Raw genomic sequence first — 22,520 nt, 5'->3', positions numbered from 1 at the left:
ATTCAACCTACTCATACAATTTTAAAGTATCTATTTATCTGGTGTCAGCCACTGAACTAGAGACAAAGATAAATAATTCACATTTCTTGACCTTAAAGAAAACTAAGCAATCTGCTTTATGTAGACAAAAGTTTTGTTGAGAGACTTGAAGGTGACCTAAGCTAATTCTTGGGGGTACCCAGGTAAGATATGATTTGCTTTCTATTCTGGAATGTTGAAAAAAATCTCACAAATGTGTGGGACAGTCATACACAGCAGAGAATGATTTGTCCCCAAAATTTCAATAATGACTGGGTAGACTAAAACAGTTACAATATAATTTTACATTAAATTTAATATTTTATTTGATAACTACAAAAAACTGATGAAATAAACAGAAACAAAAGATAGCCTGCTTTCAATATTTAGATTCATTTAACTTTTTGGAAATGGAGTTTTACTGGAGTGAGATGGTTTAAAATAAGTAAATGACTTCATTTCTTTTCAATCCTTGGGTTATTATAATGAGGGTAATATTAGACATTCATTTTGGGGGTGGTCAATTGTCCATTGGTCCACATTTCTCCACTCATGCCTATAAATTTGTCAAATAGGTGCCTCGGTCTATAGTAACATTAGAGATTTTTCTTTTGAAGAAATTTTCATATACACTGTACAAATTAAAAGATATTCTCCCAAAATTTCCCCTTAATGAAAAATTAAGAACATTTTTCTCATTCAACCCAATATCTGAATCTATCATAATTCACTAAAGTCTAAGATAAAATGCCCCATGTCTCTAACCCTTATAATATAGTTATTAGTATCATAACAGATCTCCTGTAGGTATGGAAACATATTTTAAATAGCTCAAAAAAATTTAGAGGCATGCTAAAGCATTCGAGATGGGAAAACAGTGGCAAGTTACCACAGACTATTTACAATTTTTCAGTTATAAAAACTGAACCATGTTTGAATGAACTATGTATAGCTTTATGGATAGGCAGAACCCAGAGACTTCATAGCCTAGAAACCACATTTGCAAGAAATATTACAGAGTTTAAAGAGCTTCTTTAAACTTCCCATCATGTGGCATAGAGTATGTCACTCACTAATATTGTATATTTTTGCCCTCTACTAGATTAAGAAAGGTTAAACACATATAGTTATTAATCATCACAAATTGAATTTTGTTGATTTATTTTCTAATAATTCTGTATGCCATTACTTAAAGTTTTGGGGGTCAAATAATGTAAAATAAATTGTTTCATGCTTGCAAAGGGAGAAAAAAAGGGCCTCATTTATGGCTGGAAAGATATGAAGGTCACTGCAATAAGGTTCAAGTACAAAATAATATTTAATGTAATATGTTTTACATGCCAGTGTTGAAAATTTAGTTATGTAAAAGAGAATATGCACTATACTATATTGTATAAAATGATTTGGATTTCCTTATTTACAAAGGTTAAAATTAAATAGCAATTGGCCATTACAAATTGGATTTTGTTGATTTATCTTCTAATAACTCCATTTGCCATTTCTCTTATGTTGGAGTGAGACATATGAAATAAATTTGTTATATGTCTTCCAAGGGGGACAGGCTGGGGATGACAGAGATACTGGTGATACTGGTTGTGGAATTAGTGTTGCAACATTATATGTCCAAAACAATTCTATTATGAACAACTTTGTAAATCGCAGTATCTTAATGTAAAAACAACTGAGCCTAAAAAAACTGTATAAATTAATACTTTTTTGGGAGTTCTACCTATACCTATCATGCATGAAAGTGCCAGGGTATGTTGGGTATGGCAAGCTTCATGAAGCAAAAGTATATCTTCTTTTTCTTAAAATAAACTCGTGTATAAGAAGCTGACCAACGGATATGCAGCTATCACAGAAAGTGCTATCATAGAAAGTAAGAATCTCCATTTCTCATCTTCTTGACAATGTCAACCAGTTTTCCAGGCTCCCAATACTCTGCTCTTTTGACTCTAACTTCTTGGACTTTCTTAACAGACTTGACTACCCAGGTCCTAACTCTTGAAACTGAAACTGAATAATGATTTTCTATACCATTTTTGAAACTGACCTATTAAATCCTCAATATTATTAATAATACAAAATCTTGAACCATATCTGTTAAGATTCTAAAAAATGCTGATTTTCTACTTAATGATTCAAACCAAAGGGAGGAGCTATTTTCAACAGAATTGCAGTCCTCTTGATCTGAATCCTAACCTGATGTAGTTATGGTGCTACTTCACACATTCCAGTGACCTGATAAAGTATTATATGAAATAGAAAGCAGAACAACAACACTTTGGTTAGTTTAATTAATGCATGTTAAGCACCAAATATCATGGTTAAAATATGCCTCCAATCAATAAATCTTTCACAGATATTATGCCTAATAATGTTAAACAATTAGATCTACACTAGGGAGTTAGGTATACAAATATTCTCTGTTCCAATTCTATTTCCATTACAAAATGGTAGAATATTGGAAAGGGTTGAGGGTTAATTGTTTCTCAATTGTCTAAAATAGGGATATGCATTCTTAGGATGATCATCCAATTGCCTTTTTTCTAATAAACAAAGTTTCATTAGAACACAGTTGCAGTCTTTTTTGTTTGCATATTTCCTATGGTTGTATCTCTATGAAAATACAGACTGTATAGCCTAAAAAGTCTAAACTACTTACTACTATGTCTTTCACAAAAAAGTACATAAACAACTGATCTACATTAAATAAGAATATAAAAAAACTAAAGTAACTATTTCTACTATATCAAAAATCTAAAATAACAATTTTTCCAAAGATATTTCTTTTTGAGAACTAACTTTCTGGAGGAAAAAGCAGAGTGACCCAGCTTTATAAAACATTTAGAAATTAAACTTCACATAATTGGTCCTGGGTTTATACATGTAGGTGATTTAAAGGGAGAAAAGCATTCCAGCAAGTACATTTGAAGTTCAAATATCCCACAAATCTATTCATTTCACCATTATGTAACATCAAACACTCCATACAATATAGGATTTAAGAGAATCAAACTATTTAAGGCCTAACATTAAAATGCAAATTCCTACTAATTTCAGCATGGATACTAACTTCTATTTTTGTCTTCTCCATGTGTAGGACCATAAGTTTATCAAGAATCTTTGAAAACTTCAGAGAACTACCTACAACTATATGCACGACTCTTTCAGGAGTGTTACACAGTGTTATTTACTGAGTATTCTCAACTGAATCTGTGAGAGCATCAGAAAAAAATAAGCATGTACTCTCTTTTCAAGAATTTAGGACAGAAGAGGAGTTTCTTTTTTTGCAGCTGGTAATTCTACCTATGGAAAACTCAGTGTGGTTTCTCTTTGATAAGCTCAGACGTCAGACTTGGAAAATACTTTTTGTTATACTATTCAGCTCATAAGTTATAGGCATACTTTGTGATCCAGATACTACAAGCTCTTCTGTCATGTACAATGACATAGAATTCTATATCTTTGCTGGATAATAAGCCTAAGAAATGATCTAATCTAATTAATTGATATTGTGTCTGAATATATTTAATTAGAATAGGCAAAACTCTTGGCTCAAGGTCACATTGGAACATAAGCCAGTAACACCTGGGATCTTTTTATCAATATCACAGTTAGTAAACTCATATGCTCGAGATAAAAATGACAAAACAGAGAAAAGCTATCTCAGACAACCACAGCCAATTTTTTCTTAAAAAATTCTTTTTGTAGGCCAGAGAGATGAGATAGTGGTTCCAGTACATGCCTCCCTTGTGGCTGACCTTGGTTGGATCCCCGGAACCACATATAGTTCCTTGAACATTGTCATGGATCACTTCTATGCACACAATCAGGAAGAGCCCCTGAGCACCATGGGCATGCTCCAAATCTTCCCTCACAGATGTTCCTCTTTAATTGCTACTCTTGACAGAAGTATTCAAACTCTTTACCTTTACCTAGAGTTGAAGGTTTGAACTCTAGATATTCATTATGAAGGGAAATCATCCACATTTCTCATGCTCTAGACTCCTGGGACAGATCAGTGTGATATTATGAAATCCAAGTGGTAAGAATGGCTCTAAAGGAAAGACTATTTCGAGAAAGTTTGAACCTAGATCTCATCCAATATCAAAAGGAGAGGCTATCTAAAGGAAAAGTCTCTATCTTGACTCTATTAGGTTCTCCCAGCCTTAGGCCAGATCCTGTGTCATTTTATAAAAAGTTGAGGCTGGAGGACTTTGTAGAACATCTCATCCAATGATTCTATGATACATGAAAGGAACGGCATATATGGAGTATAAATAAGAAAATTCAAGCCTAAGCCCAGGAATGAGAGTGAATTAAAGGCCATATATAACCTTATATTGCTTACCAAATTTCTTATTTCTAAGACAATGTTCTTTCCATTATAGAATGCTATTTCTTCTATATCAAACTTATCACATAAGACCTGTTTTCTTTTTAGCCTCAAAAGAGGGAAGAAATAAGAATGAAAAGTAGAGAGGATAAAGATAGAATTAATTCGTTCATTTTTAGTCACAAGACTAGGTGTAGAGATTATCATTTTCTAAAATAAAGGGGTAATCGTTTAACAAATAACAAAGATAAAGACTCTTCTTCCAAAATATATTACAGAGTACAGCAAATGAACACATGATGTCCAAGAAGCAGAAATGTCAATGACATCCATATAATTAAAATGATTAGAAATAGGGGCAGAAGAAGAGTACAGCAGGTAAAGGCTCTTGCCTTGCACATGGCAAACCCAGGCTGATCCTGGGCATCCCATATGCCAGGAGTGATCCTTGAGTGCAGAGCCAGGAGTAAGCCTTGGGATTGCTGAATGTGTCCCCAAAATAAAAACACAAAAAGATTTCAAATATATCGTTATGTAAAAAAAAAGGTCAAATAAAAGGCAAAATTAAAATTGCACAGTTATAGTCTGGATCCTGGAATTGAAATATAGATCAAGGTTCACATATACTCTTCAACTTTACAATGGTGTAAGATCAAGCATGGTACTTAACCTTGGTGATCCTTATAATGTATTCATTTTTAAATTTTGTGTAGGTAGTATACTCATAGTCATCTTTTGATAACTGAATGAAATAAAAAGCACAAAGTCCTTAGAACATTCCCTGCTACATGCAATGCTATCAACGCTGACCCTGCTGCTGATTGGTATGACAGCAAGAATGCTAAACATTATAAAGTATCAGAAGAGGGAAAGAACATTATAAAGGAATTAAAGATGGGGTGAGCGGTCTTGCACTGGACAGTGAAGGGTAGGGGACAGTGCTAGGTAGAAGCCTAGAGAGATGGCATGATATAAACAGGACCGGTCCTTACCAATGTGTGATGTTGGAAAAGAGTGCAACCAATGCTACTGGAGTTAAGAGGGAAATTAGAACAAGATCTTAATTGCCAGGATTTCAAATGCAAAACAAAACATATTGTACATGGGTAAATATGCCAGGTAGTATTCCTCTGTTTTTTTTTCAACTTGACTTAGAGAACCTTACTATAAAAGTTATAAGCATTTTTATGAAAAATTCAGAATCTACAGTGTTCTGTTCAGTTTGCTTTCTTTCCCACACATATGTTGATCCCTCTAAACTTTGTTTCCCAGGGAACTTGATAGTTTGAAGGGAGTGATTGTCTGGTCACACATATTAAGGGATGAAATCTATAAGGATCTGTGTACTTCTTTTAAAAAATTCCAATTATTTTTTATTTTAACTTTACACCATTTTTACTCTTGGAGGTGCATATTCTTGAGTATCAGGAGGTTTCTGCAATAAAACCAGGCTGTGTCTTAGCTATTCCACTGCTGGCTAGAATTTAAGCAGTTCTGAGCAATTAAGTCAGTTTCTACTTATCAATTTACTTCTCACTTTTTAACATTTTGCCCCTAATATCTTTTCTATTATCTCTGATTGGTGTTTTATGTATTTTAAAAATACCTCTTCACTAAAAATCCTTCTCTTTGAAAGTGCATGCACTAAATATGCAATTTTCTTGATGTAGACTTTGCATCTAGAACTCTTGCTAGTTTTATTTCCAGATGATATTAGATAGTAAAAGAAATAATCACTATTAAGATTTTCTGAATGTACAAATCCCAGGGGAAAAGTCTAAAAAAAATTAGCACATCTTAAAATGAAGGAAACTACCAGATTGGCATTCAGCATGATTGAGTGATTATAAATTTTACAATCATACAATGAAATAAATGACAGAGCATCGACTGAAAAATAGACATGTCTCAAGAATCATTGTGGCTCAAGACTTAAATGACAGCCATAATTATTTTTAAGAGCTACACAGATGAGGAATACATGGAATTCAGGCACTTAGAAGCTGTCCTTTCATTAAGCTCAGTATTTATGAGGTATAATATGCATTAGTGTGTACAGTTGTAGACTTGAAAGGAATTGAATGAATTTCAAGAGGGCTTAAAAAACAAAAAAATATAATTAAGGGGCAGGACAGAGGAAGAACCTAAGTAATAAGCAGAAGAACATAAAGTTTACTCAGAAGAGAAGAATTAGTTCTCTAATGGCTCTAAATCATATGAAGTAAGACTCATCTTCAAATTTTAAGTACTTTTTTTGAGAAAATGTAATGGGATAATTGGTGATACCATATAGATGGTAGGCTTTTCAAGTTCGTTTTCTTCTTAAAGTATCCAGTGATGATAAAATGTCTTTTACTTCAACAAGGAACAAAGAATCACTTAAGAAGTCCCTTGAAGTGAGATTATAGAATCGATTTGCTGCTTTAGGAATGCTTGGTAAAATTTACATTAAAAAGAAATGGATAGAAATATATCATCTAATGTGTGAGATGTAGCATCCTTGCATTAAAAACGTGTGAATGCTTTATATTCTTGCTTTTTCTTGTATTTCTCTATTTTTATAATTTCTCCAAAATGATCATAAATCATTTTCATAGCAAATATAAACTGATATTATTTGTATTTTTAATTACAATATGACATTGTTGATATAATCTGAAGAAAAGAGAGTAATACGCACTGTTTGAATAGGTGTAAATTATTGTAGCTGTTAGGGAAAACAGTATAAAAATTCCTCAAATAATTAAAAATAGAAATATCACAGGGCTGGAGCGATAGCACAGCAGTAGGGCGTTTGCCTTACAAGCGGCCAACATGGCCGACCCGAGTTCGATTCCTCCGCCCCTCTCAAAGAGCCCGGCAAGCTACCGAGAGTATCTCGCCCACATGGCAGAGCCTGGCAAGCTACCCGTGATGTATTCGATATGCCAAACATAGTAACAACAGGTCTCACGATGGAGACGTTACTGGGCCCGCTCGAGCAAATCAATGAACAACAGGAGGACCGTGACCGTGAGAAATATCATATCACCCTTTAATTCTACTTTTAAGTATTTATCCAAAGGGTGAAAAACACTAATAAAAAAATACAGAGGTTAGAGATATATCTCAGTGGTAGAGCACTTTTCTTGTATGTGTGAAGTACTAAATTCAGTTCCCTGCACCACATGAGAACAAACGAAAATAGAATAAGCGTCATAAGCCTGTTGCCAAAGAGATAATGCGACAAGCTATATAGCACAGGCTTTGCATACAGGAGGTCTGGGTTTGATCCCTGGCACTTCCTACTCTCCAAGCGCAGCCACGAATCACCCCCCAAAAATAAACCAAACCAGAAGTAGTTTCTGTGCATTCCTGGGTGGGACCCTCTTTCCCAAGACTGACCAAAAAGTTGTATACATCCCTCCATGTTTTTTTTTTTTTCAGTATTAATTACAGCAGCCAAGATTTTGTAGCAACCTAAGTGCCCATTGCTGAATAGGTAGATCAAGAAAGTGTGATGCTTGTATATTAGAGTGAGTTGAGATGTAAAAAAATAATGAAACATCGCCATTTGAAACAATATTGGATGCACTTTTGGCATGAATAAGGGGAAGACAATCGACAATTCTCACGGGCTATTTCTGGCCCTGTGCTCAGGAGTGACCCTTTATGTCTGTGGTCTTTTATTCTGCTTCTTTTTGGGGGGGCAAGGCAGGGAGCCTGATGGAGAACATAAATGATTCCTGGTTCTGTGCTCAGGAGTTACTCTTAGCAGTACTCAAGAGACCATATGGGGTGATGGGGGACAAAACCAGGGTCATCTACATGTAAGACAATACATGGGGGAGACTTACCCCAATGCTATCTCTCTGGACACCATTGCCATTTTTTTATACTTATGACTTTTCTTGGGCTGTAGCAATAGCACAGCAGGTTGGGTGTTTGCCTTGCACGTGACTGACCCGGTTTCAATTCCTCTGCCCCTCTCAGAGAACCCAGCAAGCTACCGAGAGTATCTTGCCCTCATAGCAAAGCCTGGCAAGCTACCCGTGATGTATTCGATGTGCCAAAAACAGTAACAACAAGTCTCACAATTTGTTGTGAGATGTTACTGGTGCCCGCTTGAGCAAATAGATGAACAATGGGAGGGCAGTGCTACAGTGCTACTACTTTTGTTATTTGTTGTACAAGTTCCTTATCTATTCATATGAATTTATTTTTAAATTTCATTTTTATTAAAACACCATATTCACAAAGTTGTTCATAATATAGTTGTTCAGGCACACAGTATTATAATACCAATTCCACCAACAGTGTGACCTTTCCTTCATCAGTATCCCCAGTTTCCCCCAAGCTTGCCCCCTAGTAGACACAGAATAAATTTATTTCATATTGCCTACTCCAACAAGATGGCAAATGTAATTATTAGAAAATAGATCAATAAAGGCCCATTTGTGCCGTTTGTTATGATTTTAACCTATGTAAATAAAGAAATTCAAATCACTTAATACAATGCAACCTAATTACTATTCTCATTTACTTAAATATGTTTTTAACTCTGGCATCTAAAATACATTGCATTACATTTTATCTTGCATTTGGGTCTCACTGTGGTAATCAAAATGTCTGTCTGGTCATTAATAAAACTTATTCTTAATTCCTTGCCAAAATAGTTTGGAGTTTACATAGAACAGGTGAAGCCTACCAATAGAGAAGTTAGTAAGAGTGAAGAGAGTTAAGAAAATTTAAAAGGGAAAATCTGAATAGGCTTATACTATTTTATACTAATTGTTAGTGAGGTTACAATTATTACAATTGTTTTCAACTTGCAAGATTAATCCACAGATTGCTATAATTCATGAGAGTTTTTATTGTATACCAAATTATATATTTCTATCTCTGAGAGACATCTGAATAATTGTCACTTGTTTGAGAAAGTACTGTGACCAATGTTGTCACAAGTACTGTGACCTATGTTGCCTGAGGGAGGAAAGAGTGATAACATGCAGTGTAAGTGTGATATATCCAACATAGTTTGAGTCATAATGCATATTGTGTTACAAGAATGACAGGGCTTGTACCTCTTTATATATGATGGGTCTCCATTCATATCCAGGCTAGTTTACATGTGGAAGCACTCATCATCTATAGATGGGAATAACTTGAAGGAAGTTAACTGAGATTTCAGAATATCTGAAATATCCATCACCAACTTAGTTTAGTTACTGGTACAGACCCAGTGCAGAAATACTTCTGTAGTGTTCTCAAAAGCTCCCATTATCTATCATTGGAAATTAGTTTTGTTCTGCTAAGGATCCTGGAAATCAAATGTCCCTTTTCAATATTTACAAAGGTCTTGTTTTGTTTCTCTGTGAAGCTTCTATGTCCACCATATGATACTTTCATTGGCATTTGTCAAGTCAAAGGTCATTTCTATTTTGCTTTTATTTATAGCCTTTTAAGAATAAGAGTTATGAATTTAAAGTAGTCAAATATATGTTATATTTATAGCATCATGTAACCCCCCCTTCCAATTTACTATACCATACTCAGTTTTGGATAACATTAGGTTGTCCTTGCTCCTCCCTCAGGGAGTTTATATTTATTGAGTTACTCCCACAACAGTGCCCCTGGGGCACACCCAATTCCATTAAGCACCAATAATCCTATATTGTTTTTCTCTTTCCTTTATGTCATTTGCATGATTTAGCAATGTCCTTTTTGTATAGACACAGGAAGACAATTGATGCTATGCTTTTGTAACATGGAAGTTAATTGACTCCAAATATTTTCTCTAAGGCATCCATCCATATTTACTTGACCTAAGCCTCAGTTATGCCAAATACCAGTAACAATGATGGGTCTCATTCTCCTAAAGAGCCGTGAATATAATCTCAGGGCTAGGATGAAAGAGACGTTACTGGGGCCTGCTCGAGGCAATCGACGATTAAGCCTCAGTTGCCCTTAGTTCCTAGCACTCCAAAAGCAGGGTCCCAACAAAGGGACTGAATGGACCCAGGACAAGTGGTAAGCTACCCTGGCATCAAAAAGGGACAAGCTATGTGCCAAAGGAAGTAAGAGCATGGTCATGGAACAAACTCTGTCATGACCCAAAAAGAAGTAATTGAATAAGGACCCTTCTGGTGTTATAAAAGACTAACCTGGCCTGAGGACTATAGTCTGGATATATAGTGAGATGTCCCCAGGAAGAGCCAACCTTTAAACTTAATATATCTCTTACTGTGTTCATAGAAAACGATTAGAAATATTAATTATAAGTAAATTTACTATGATCGATTAAATAGATTATTAGCTGAGGAAAGGAGAAAGCAATACACCCTAGATGGAATCCCACCTTTGAGCGAATTTCCTAGTAATCTGGAGTGCTGAACACTCAGATGAGATCTTGTCCTTGATTCAATCTCCCAGAACTTCCTCTGTAGGAGTGGTTTTACATATGTTTGTTGCTATGATAATGTTCAACTCCACCTATGTGTACCTCCGCCTTTCATAATTTCTATATAACTATGCTGTAAGAGGAAAGAAGGGAGTAGACTAGGACTACTCTAAGGACTATGAGGACAAGGACAAGGGAACTATTATGACTGGGACTAAGACCAAAACTACAACTATGATTAGGCTGTAAGGGGAGATATCAAACTATGCTGGGGAGGAGAGGAAAATAAACTGACTAACAACCTGCCCAGTCCCTGTTTCTCCATTTGCCCAGTCCTTCAGCCATCCATCACCATGGGCCAGCTAAGGGAATAATTCTTGGCCACTGAATGCTCAAGTCCTACGTGCCCACAGCTTTCTACTGAAACTCACTGTCAGTAATCTCTATTTCCCCCTGACCCTTAATTTATTATTCCCTTTCTCCTCCATTCCCATTTTTTCATGCTGTTGTGATGACCAGGGATCACAAACACATACACTCACACATACATACACACACACACACACACACACACACACACACACTTGGCTGTGGAGCTCATACACTCCGCTACAGTGCTCACTGAAATCTGTACTCCTTTCAGTCACCATGATTACATACATGCTTGCTCTCACATTCTTCACTTCAGGCATGCAAGCTGTAATGCTTGCTGAGATTCACTACGGTCCTTATACACAGACTGCCAGGAACGTCACTTCCTGGCTGTGTTTTGCACATGTGTTCAATGCAAGTTCTGTTATACATCAGGCCTTCACAAATGTATATGCATGAATCTGGAGCATCCATCGGTTCATTTTAAAATTTCTTTTGTTGGTGAACAATACTGTATTTATTACTATAAGTTTTATGTAAATATTGGTATGTGACTAGTATAAGTGTTCATACTTGTTTGATCTTTGTTGGGATTGTGAGTTATATTTGCAATCTGTTATTTTGCACAAATTTAAAAATAATCTTATTGAATTACACACAAAATATCAAAAGCAAAGTAAAAATGGAAAAAATAAACAAAAATAAAATTATTTTGTTGAATCAGAATTTTCACTGGGTCTATAAATCAGTTATGAGTTATCTAATATTATTATATTAAAATTTTTTACCCATTAAAATATACTTATTACTCTGAAGTCCACTGGTTTATATATCCTTTAACATATTTCATTATGAATACTTTTATTTATAAAATTTATGTGCATTTTTGTGAGGAATGTTTTATTTACTATTATGTGTAGAATTTTTAAAATTACATTTCTGTACAACATGTATAACATATGATCAGAATTCACTTCGATGAGTGTTGTTAATAAATATCAGTCATTTCTCTAGATTATTTTGGGCTTTCTAAAAGGCAAGTGTATATTTATATGATGATACTGCTAATTTCATATCATCCTTTAATTTGTTTTCTTCTTTTATGACAATGACTTAGAATTTCCAGAATAGTACTAAATAAAATTGGCAACAATAAAGTGCACATATATGCATAACACTTGAAATGATTCAATTAATTATTATATTGGTTATGTTATCAACATAGCTTCAATCAGAAAGTAGAAAAATTTTAATTTTTTATAGTTTTGCTATGAGTTTTGGAAATAAATTTAGTGTGCTGCTGTACAATTCCAGAATCCATTAAGATGATCATATTTTCTACTTTAATCAGTTAACATGTTAAATTTTTATTAATAGAACTCTTAATGTGAACGTTTCATTGCTGTGATAAATTCAGTTTTCTCAGAATAAAAAGTTACTGTTTTTAATTTCTGGATTCAGCTTGTTCATGTTCATGTTTTTATTTAGAAGTTTTGCATTATTATTTATGGGGAAACTACATTATTAATTTCTTTACCAAGGCTTCTCTAGTTGCTGTTGTTTGGTTTCAATGGCAATATTATAAAATTTTTTTCTACTATTTGAAAGAATTTGTTTAAAATTGTATTTGTTTACTGAATGTTTGAGAACACACAGATGTAAAATTATTTGGCTTAGTTTTGGGGTAAATTTTTAAATAACCAAATGAATATGTCTAATAATACATCGAATAAAAAGATAATTAAGATTATCTTTTATTTCCTGAAGCATCAAAATTTGTCCCAAAAGCTTTCCATTTTATCTAACTAAAAAATCATTGACATAAGGTTTTATTGTATAATTTCCTTAATCTTTGCTCTTCTTGTACATCCCCTTTTTCAGTTCTAAAATTTCTAATAGTAAAGCTTTGTTGTTAGTAAAGAATTTATGCTTTTGCCTTTCTATATCTTTCTATTTTTCTTTCTTTAGGTTTTTGAGTCACACCTGGGTTAGCCAAATGCAAGACATACACCTACCCATTGTACTCTCTTTAGTTTGTATTTTTCTATGGGTCAAGAAAATTCTAGTTTGGTTTTGATTCTTTATTTTTTAAAATATTTTAAAGAGGTTTTTATTATAGTTTTATTTAGGTTTTTGGATCACACCCAGCAATGCTGAAGGGTTACTCCTGAATCTGCACTCAAAAATTACTCCGGGTGGTGCTCAGGGGACCATATAGGATGCTGGAGATTGAACCCAGGTCAGCTGCATGCAAGGCAAACACCCTACCCACTGTACTCTTTCTCCAGCCCCTGGTTTTGATTCCTATCAACACTTTGAGGAATATTTTCTACTCTTTCCTGTTTTTATTATTGCTTTGAGAAGAGATCTATCAGTCAAACTGGCTTTCATTGGCAGAGAATGTCAGTTCTCTAAAGTACTTATAAAGTCTTTAATCATTTTTTAATTTTACAATTTTCTAGGTCTGGATTTCTTCATACATCGTCTTCATATTAGTTGGCCTTCCTAAATTAGAATCTTGAGTTTTATTAATTCTAAAAAGTGCTCAACAGGAGCTGGATCAGCAGTACAGTAGATAGGGAACTTGCCTTGCTCACAGCCAACCTAAATTCAATCTCAGGCACCCCAGATGGTCCCCTGATTCTGCCAGAAATTATTCCTGAACACAGAGCCAGGAGTAAGCCGAGCAATGACAGATGTGGCCCCCAAACAATGGAAAGTATTCAACAGTATATTCTTTATTGTTCTATATTTTATTTCCAAAATTTCAGATATTTTAAATCTTTTTACTTGAACCAATATTTTTTTCATATGTGCTTGAGTAACACATTGCAAGAATTTTTTTCCCTTCTAAATTCACCAGTTGGTTCTTTCTTTCTCTGTGACAAATTTGTTTTGTTTTTTTTTTGTCTTTTTGGGTCACACCTGGCGATGCACAGGGGTTACTCCTGGCTCTGCACTCAGGAATCACTCCTGGCGGTGCTCAGGGGACCATATGGGATGCTGGGAATTGAACCCGGGTTGGCCGCGTGCAAGGCAAACGCCCTACCTGCTGTGCTATTGCTCCAGCCCCTCTGTGAAAAATTTGATATTTATTCTGTTACTTGAATCATTATTTTTATTTTTATTTATAGAGCTCAGCTTTTAAATCTAACTGCTTAATTTTGCCTAGTCTTTGTTCTTCTCTTTGTGTTTTACTCCTTAAACTTTTAAAAGTAAATTAAACATGCCTATGCTATGATAATTCCTTTATCTACTGTCATTTAAGAACCAGTTTTGTATTGTCCTTTTTTCCCCTCCAGTCACTTGTATATAGTAGTTTATCTTTAGGGACTCAGGACAAGTATAGGGAGGAGAAGGAAAGAAATACGAGTTAAGGGTAAGGGGAGAAGAGATATATGCCAAGCAATGGGGAAGAGTCAAGGGGATTCTGGTACATCAGTGTTGTTAAGGAGTGATAGAGCTAAATATCCAAAACACAGGGTCAACAACACTGAAATCACAAGACCCAAACCTTAATGATTAAACTTAAAAGGAGCCTGTCAAGATGGCAGGCTGGGGTTGGTGGGTGGGGTTGGGAGGGAATTTGGGAACACTGGTTGAGGGAAGTTGACACTGGTGGTGGTATCAGTTACAGTATGATCTGAAGAGATAGAAGCATTTATATGAACAGTTAAGTAGATATTTCTTCAGGGAAACTATGATTTCAGATAAACCATAATAGGCCTCATAGTGTGTCAAACAAAACTATTTAAAAATTTAGGGAATTTTGGGGAGTCTGTGAAGTAATTCATAATGGGCTATATAGTGATTCCTGAACATTTTTCCTGTCTGGAAACAAATGACCCAGGATAAAAAGCTCATTTTCACTGGCATGTGAGGAGTAGAAACTATATTCAAACTTCCCTGGAACTGGGGAAACAAGTTTAGTTTCTTCAGGGCACTAAATATATCCCATAACTTCTCTAAATTACGGGCACCTGAGATTTTGGCACCTACGAATCTGTATTCTCACACAATATGGTCATACAATTTTAGGCCATATAAAGAGCAAAAACAAAAAGGGAAAATCCTCTCTATTTGCTCTTGTTTCCTGAAACAGAAAATTGTGCCCTGAGAGTCTAAAGCATCTTTTACAAGACAGAACCAGAGACATGGATACCTATTGTGTACATGGCTGTAAATGATGTTCCAAGTGATGGTACTTTACTGCCTCCTCCAAGTGATGATACTATCGCTCATGACAGTAGCGTGACCTCTATATCTTTGAATTAGTAGCACTTCCTAAATACCAACTTCTAACTGAATACAGAGACTGTCATCAAATATATATTTAACCAGGAGGATCAAATCACTTAATCACTTAACTTCCCGTTAGTCATCGATTTGCTCGAGCGGGCGCCAGTAACATCTCCATTTGTCCCTGTGGCGTGCTAGTGTAGCCCAATGGCATCTGTTCACTCCGGGAATATGAAGGGCCTCAAACCAATCGTTCATGATCTTGACGAAGAAGTCTGACCATCTGGTAGGTGGGCGGCCACGCAGTCTTTTGACATCCCGTGGAATCCAGTCGGTAACAGCTCTAGTCCAGCGGTCGTCTTTAAATCTCATTACGTGACCAGCCCATCTGATTTTCGACACCTTGGCAAATGAGACAGCGTCCCTGATTCTTGATTGTCGACGGATGTCAGAACTCCGGATTCTTTCTCTCATTTGAGTGAAACATGATATTCCAAGCATAGCTCTTTCTATTCTTCTTTGGAGACCTGAATAGCGTTCTCATCTTGTTTGCGTAGGGCCCAGGTCTCTGAGGCATATGTTAATGCAGGAAGAACAGTGGAAATAAAGAGATGTGCCTGGAGCCGGAGGTTCTTCGTCCTCTTAGCTATTTCTTCGACGTTCTTGAAGTCAATGTGGCCCAAAATAGGCCTCCCCAAAAGCATTTGTAAATGTTAAATTTGCCAAAAGGTAAGGAGGATAAAATCATGTCTCTTCAATACCAAAACCAGAAATAACTTTTATGAATTTCATAAATTCATTATTCTACAATTGTGCTGACTCTATAATTATGTCTGACCAAGCAACTGATCAAAATATTTAAGATCCTTATATATTTTGATTATCTCTAGGATGTTTAAATATGTATATATATTTAATGGAGTGATATAGGGAAACAGGACAAGATTATATCTCTGTCTCCACCAGTGTCCACTGGAGTATTTCACTTGATGTGATCGCCTGGTCTTTAAGAGAATTAAGTTTATAGATTGAAATTTTGCCTTTGTAAACTTCTAAAAAAATACAGTAGTGACTATGTATATATGTATATAAATATATGTATAATCTAAATGTCTTTTTTTAAAAAAATATATGTAACACCATAAAATACAGCTGTGAAAGCAAGTCTCTTTCTGCATCTGTTTCTTCTATTTTGCAAACAAAAAAAAATCAGGCAGAATATTTCAGCAGGTTACAGGAACATCATTACAATGTTCCACACAGAAAATTAAAATATTCAAAGCACATAAGTCATCCTAAGTCTAATTAATATCTAATCAGTGCTTTAATGTCTGTTCTAGAGAAAATTTTGTTTTGCAGATTTTTAACAAATAACAAATTAGCTTAAAATTTGTGACCAAATTGAGATTCTCAGGAGTGAAAGGCAAACTGAAGAGTCAATAAGAACAAACAGTTAACAAACTGCAGAGACTATTTGAAGTGAAAGGGTCATTCGGTATCAGCAGTAAAAATACAATTGAGATGTATTTTGTATGTGACTGACTTTCTTAAATACATGACAAATTACCTTCCACTTAAATCAAGCAGAGCAAAATCAAACAGTATATTCATTAGAAAAAAGACATGCACCTTTGATAATTACAGTCTGATTTTTCTGAAAAAAAAAAAAATTCCAGAATGCTATCTTGTTTTTAATTTCTGGTCAAATTTCCTAAGTTAGAGAGCATATCAGAATTTGTTGATTCAATCATCCAACAATAAATCATAATTGTTAGATACTCTATATGTTAGGGATAGAAAAGGTAGGGACAAAAAGTAGGGAAAAAAGAGTACTGTTTTCCTCACTTCCCTAAAATGTAAGGAAAAGCTGTTCCTTGATGAAACTTAATTTTAATGGAAATGAGAACAATTACAATATAAATTAGCTATTATAAAAGATTGTTTCAGATGGCCATAAGTGAACAAATAGATGTGACAGAGTGACTGATATGGACTACCTCATGCTGGGCAATCAGAGACTGTTTATGACATATAGCTTCTCATACTCAGACTCATACAAAATTACCTGGGTATCTTCATAAAATGCAGATTCCGGTTCAGACGATTGATGTAGGGACTGAAAATAAGCTTTTCTAGTGAGATCTCAAGTGATGCCAAATTATCAAGTCCTCTGACTGTTTTTAAAGAGTAAAATATTTAAATAATATGAAAATGATAAGAATTAGAACTGGGGTTAATCGTTTCCATGACAATCCTGTAAAAGGATTTGGGAAAGGAATTGAGATTAAAGCTCAGCTTCGTGTCTCATTTGCAACTTTCTCTTGTTTCATTGGTTTTAGGGTATGCTGTATGATGCAACCTGTGTAACTAAACTATCCTGAGCTTCATTTCTGTTCCTACATCTTCACAACATTGAGGCAGTGCACAGCTCACTATCTCCTACTCTCACTCTTCTATATTCATTGTAGGACCCTTGGAAAATCTGTCTGACTGATGAGAAACATGCAATAAATGATAGATAATCTAAAGTAAAGTAAAGTAAAGGCCCTCCCGTTGATCATCGATGTGCTCGAACGGGCGCAGTAATGTCTCCATTGGAGACTTTGTTGTTACTGTGTCTGGCATATTCAACCTCACTTCAAGGCTCTTTTTCTTCTGGTGTATTCATAGTAAGGATATAAACATTAAAAAATAGACAAAAATGTTTGATTTTCCTGCTTCTTGGAGACAGAGATGGTCAAATCATAGCCATAGTCAATGGCATGGTGATGGAAAACCCTAAAAGAGGAAGTAAGAAATATGTTCTTTTCTATACACAAGGCAAAGGCATAAGACTTTCTCATCTTTTATCTGAAATTCTGTCTTCTTCATTTATATATATACAGAAAATGTTCTAAAGGTAAAATAGGCATCTTACTAACAAATATCAGTAGTACAGACAGCGTCACAGGGCAGTAGAGCAGAGAGGCAAGAGTCTGAGAGCTCACCAAGATTTGCTGTAGCATCCATAGGCTGTTTATCTCCAAACTCTTTAAAATATGAGAAAATAAACCCTCTCTGTTTAAACTTATGTTAGTTAGGTTTTCATTCCCACATTTTACAAATTTTGATTGAAATTCTTTAGTTCTGAGGTAACTGATAATATCGTTGTCACATAATGACTTGTCAGAATCTAGCCATTACTAGCCATACGGCCAGAATCAACCATCATATGCAAACAAATCTAGGACACACTATAAGGAAAATAACTGCATTGAGTATTTGTGCTCAGGGAAAAAAAAGCATATATTAGTATGTTCAACTAGTTTTAAAGAAAAGTCAAGTTAACATAATGAGTGAACAACCATGAAAGCAGGTTTGGAAAATTAAGATAGTATTGAGTAAAGAGAAACAGAATTATCAAAAGAAACTAAACACTGCCATATAGTGAAGGGTCCTTGAATAAAATTAGTAAATCAGCAAATATGAATTCATTATTTACCATGTGCAAAACATTGAGGAAAATTCAGCTTGTTCTTCAGGTCTGTTCTCCCTCCAATATATATTTTTCTTGCTTGTCTCTAAGTATCATTGCTTGTTGGTTTGCTTTTTCCACTCTGGACAAGCCCATGTTCTCCCTTGAACATGTGCTTCCTTCCTCTCTTTCTCTCCCCTCACAACTCTCTAAGTAAGTTTTATTCAATAAAAACTATCATGCTTCACTAAGAAAAAAAAATCAAAGACATTGGAAATAGTATGCCAATCTTAAGGTTCTTACCAATTTGTGATAGATAAGATAAGGGCATTTTACATACAAGTGTCAAAAAATTGAAGCCAACAGTAGAACTCAGAATAGTCTAATGGAATACTTTTCATGAACTAAGATTGCTCAAGTAAGCTGGTCATTTAAAAAAAAAAGAAAAGAAGAGAGGTAGGAGATTTAGGGTGAATAAGAGTGATGAAGAAGGTCCAATTGAAGGTAAACTAGAAGAATGTGAAGGTCGAGAAATGAGAGTGTACTGGTCCAAACATTTCCAGGAGGTGGACTGGCAGTTATAAAGTGGCATTAACAGCTGATTCTTAAATAATTTGAACTTAAAACCTACTAATAAGTGATTAAGAGCACATCTACATAGAGTTTAAAGGGGGAAAAGCTGCTTTTTAAATGTCTTGTCTCTGCACACAAAGACCCAAATGTCTCATTATCTTCTTTTCTTATAAGGACACCACTCAAATTAAATTAGGGTACATCCTTAAGATCTAATTTTACTTTAATTCCCACATTAAAGGTCTTAGACCGAACATGATTGCCACTCAATGTCTCTTTTGCAAACCACAGCACTCAAAAGGACAGCGATAACAGAAGGAAATGTCCTGCCACAGAGGCAGGGTGGGATGGAGGGCATGGGGGGTGAGAGGGATACTGGGATCAGTGGTGGTGGAGAATGGGCACTGGTGGAGGGATGAGTATTCGAACATTGTATAACTGAAAACCAAGCACAAAAATTTGTAAGTCTACAACTATACTTCATGGTGTTTTAACTAATAAAGATTTTTTTAAAAAGTCTTAAATCCAAATATGGTCCCATTCTGGGGGGTCTGGTAGGGTGCCAACATATGAATTTTATGGGGGAATGAATTTTGAAATTTCAAATTTGAAACACGGAAGTCACCTAGTTTTCCTTTTTCTTTGTTTCAAGAGTCATTTCAATAGTGACTGTGGAACTAGCCTGGGGTCAAACCTAAACCTCCTACATTCAAACCTGTGCTCCAATCCTAGGAGTGATCTTTCTGGCCCCCAAATCTTTTACCTTTAAATCCTGCCTGCTTGCTTGCCAATCAAGAGTTAAACTTAGCCTAGTACAATTTATTTCTGCACAAAGGTCAAATATTTTTCATTTTATCACCTGAAATTAAGATTTCTTCTTTTTCACTTAATCACTTAATCACTTAATCCCCGTTATTCATCAATTTATTCGAGTGGGTGCCAGTAACATCTCCATTCATCCCGGTTGCGTGCTAGAGTAGCCCAATGGTATCTGTTCCTTCTAGGAACATGCAGAGCCTCAAACCGATCATTTAGGGTCTTGACGAAGAAGTCTGACCATCTTATAGGTGGGCGTCCACGTGATCTTTTGATGTCCCCTGGAATCCAATCAGTAATGGCTCTAGTCCAGCGGTTGTCTGTAAACCTCATTACGTGTCCAGCCCATCTGATTTTTGATGTCTTGGCAAATGAGACAGCGTCCCTGATTCTTGAGCGTTGACGAAGATCAGAATTCCAGATTTTATCTCTCATTTGAGTGAATCGTGATATTCCAAGCATAGTTCTTTCGATTCCTCTTTGAGAGACCCGAATAGCGTTCTCATCCTGTTTTCGTAGGGTCCAGGTCTCTGAGGCATATGTTAATGCAGGAAGAATAGTGGAATCAAAGAGATGTGCTCGTAGCTGGAGGTTCTTTGTCCTTTCAGTTATTTCTTCAATGCTCTTGAAGGCATTCCAAGCCGCTCTCTTCCTCCTGCGCAACTCAGGTGCCAGGTCATTCATCATGTTGATTTCTCGACCTAGGTATATATAACTGTTGCATTCGGAGATGGTGGTTCCGTTGAGAGCGAATGGAGCATCAGGAACAAGGCTGTTTCTCATAAACATTGTCTTCGTAAGATTTAGCTGTAGTCCAACCTTTCCACATTCACGGTCAAAGTCATTCAGCATTTGTGCCGCTTGGCTGATGTTTGGTGTTATTAGAACGATGTCATCAGCAAAGCGGAGGTGGTGTAGTTGCCGACCATCTATCTTCACTCCCATTCCTTCCCATTCCAGTCGTCACATGATGTTCTCGAGGGTGGCACTGAAGAGTTTTGGTGAAATGGTATCACCCTGCCGAACCCCTCTCTTGATATGGATGATTACTTCTTTGTAGAATGGTGAGATTTTGGTAGTGAATCCGCAATAGAGCTCACGAAGGATCCTGATGTATTGAGTTTGTACGCCCTTTTTAGTTTATCAAATTTCACTCAACTTTCAAAATTTGCTTAAATTATTTTTCTCATGTCATTTTCTTACATTCTAATTCTTTCTGGACACTACCTTAATCTAGATTTCCCCCTTTCATTTCTGCCACCTTACATGTGGGATGTAACAACTGTAGCACTGTCCTCCTGTTGTTCATCGATTTGCTCAAGCGGGCCCGTAATGTCTCCATTGTGAGACTTGTTGTTACTGTGTTTGGCATATTGAATACACCACGGGTAGCTTGCCAGGCTTTGCCATGCAGGTGAGATACTCTAGGTAGCTTGCCGGGCTCTCCAATAGGGTTGAAGAAATTGAACCCGGCTGCGGGCAAGGTAAATGCCCTACCGCTGTGCTATAGCTCCAGCCCAGGATATAACAACATTGACCATAAATATTTTTTAGGACCATGTATTTTAAGTTCTATTCTACATGATTTGCATGGATTATATTTTAGAAGCCTATGGAAAACATAGACATCTATGATAACCCCATTTCATAGATGAGAGCACTCAGTTTCTCCGAGATTAAGTAGCTTATTTAAAATGTGGTGGAACCAAGATTTGAGTTGAAGTTCAGATAATCAAAAGCATATAATGTTCATTCTGACATTTTCAGGAGAATTTTGTTGTGGCCACACACGATAGTGCACAGAGGCTACTTTTAACTCTGTTTTCCAGAGTTTCTGCCAGTGTTCAGAGAATCATGTGGTGACAGATACTGAACCTGGGACACCTGTAGGCAAAGCATGCACTCAGTCTGCTGAGAGATGTCTTTGTTTCAATTTGATTTTCAAATGCAAAAACATCTTGCAGAGTTAAGTTCAAAAGTATATTTTTCTTCTCTCTTACAGACAACTAATATATCTGTTCTAATATCCAAGTAACTTTAATTTTAACCCTATTTTTGCCTTGGTGTATGTGACAAATACCAAAATATTTAATCATGAAAATATATAGAGAAAATTAGTCTCCCATTTTAAACATTTCAAATGAGAGTAGTTAAAGGTGGGAGCAACAAACCATAGTAGATCTCCATTTGTTCTTTAATTTCAAGGGACAGTATATATTTTTTAAAAACTCACACATTTTTAAAGACATGCTGAGTACAACAGCCATCCAGAAAAAAAGGAGATAAATATCTACAATGGCAACTGTTTTTTCTCTGGTTGCCAACTATCT

The 22,520-nt window shown here is 35.6% G+C and overlaps 1 protein-coding gene across 1 annotated transcript in view; it reads right to left on the bottom strand.

Moving 5' to 3' along the window:
- Positions 1 to 22,520, bottom strand: part of KCNH8 (potassium voltage-gated channel subfamily H member 8) — a 388,965-nt gene that overhangs the window by 199,306 nt on the left and 167,139 nt on the right. The gene's annotated exons all lie outside the window — the stretch shown is intronic.

Source organism: Sorex fumeus, unplaced genomic scaffold, assembly GCF_029834395.1.
Source record: "Sorex fumeus unplaced genomic scaffold, SorFum_2.1 ptg000072l, whole genome shotgun sequence".
NCBI lineage: Eukaryota > Metazoa > Chordata > Mammalia > Eulipotyphla > Soricidae > Sorex > Sorex fumeus.
Note: the sequence above shows the minus strand (reverse complement) of the source record. Positions and strands in the feature narration are given on the sequence as shown.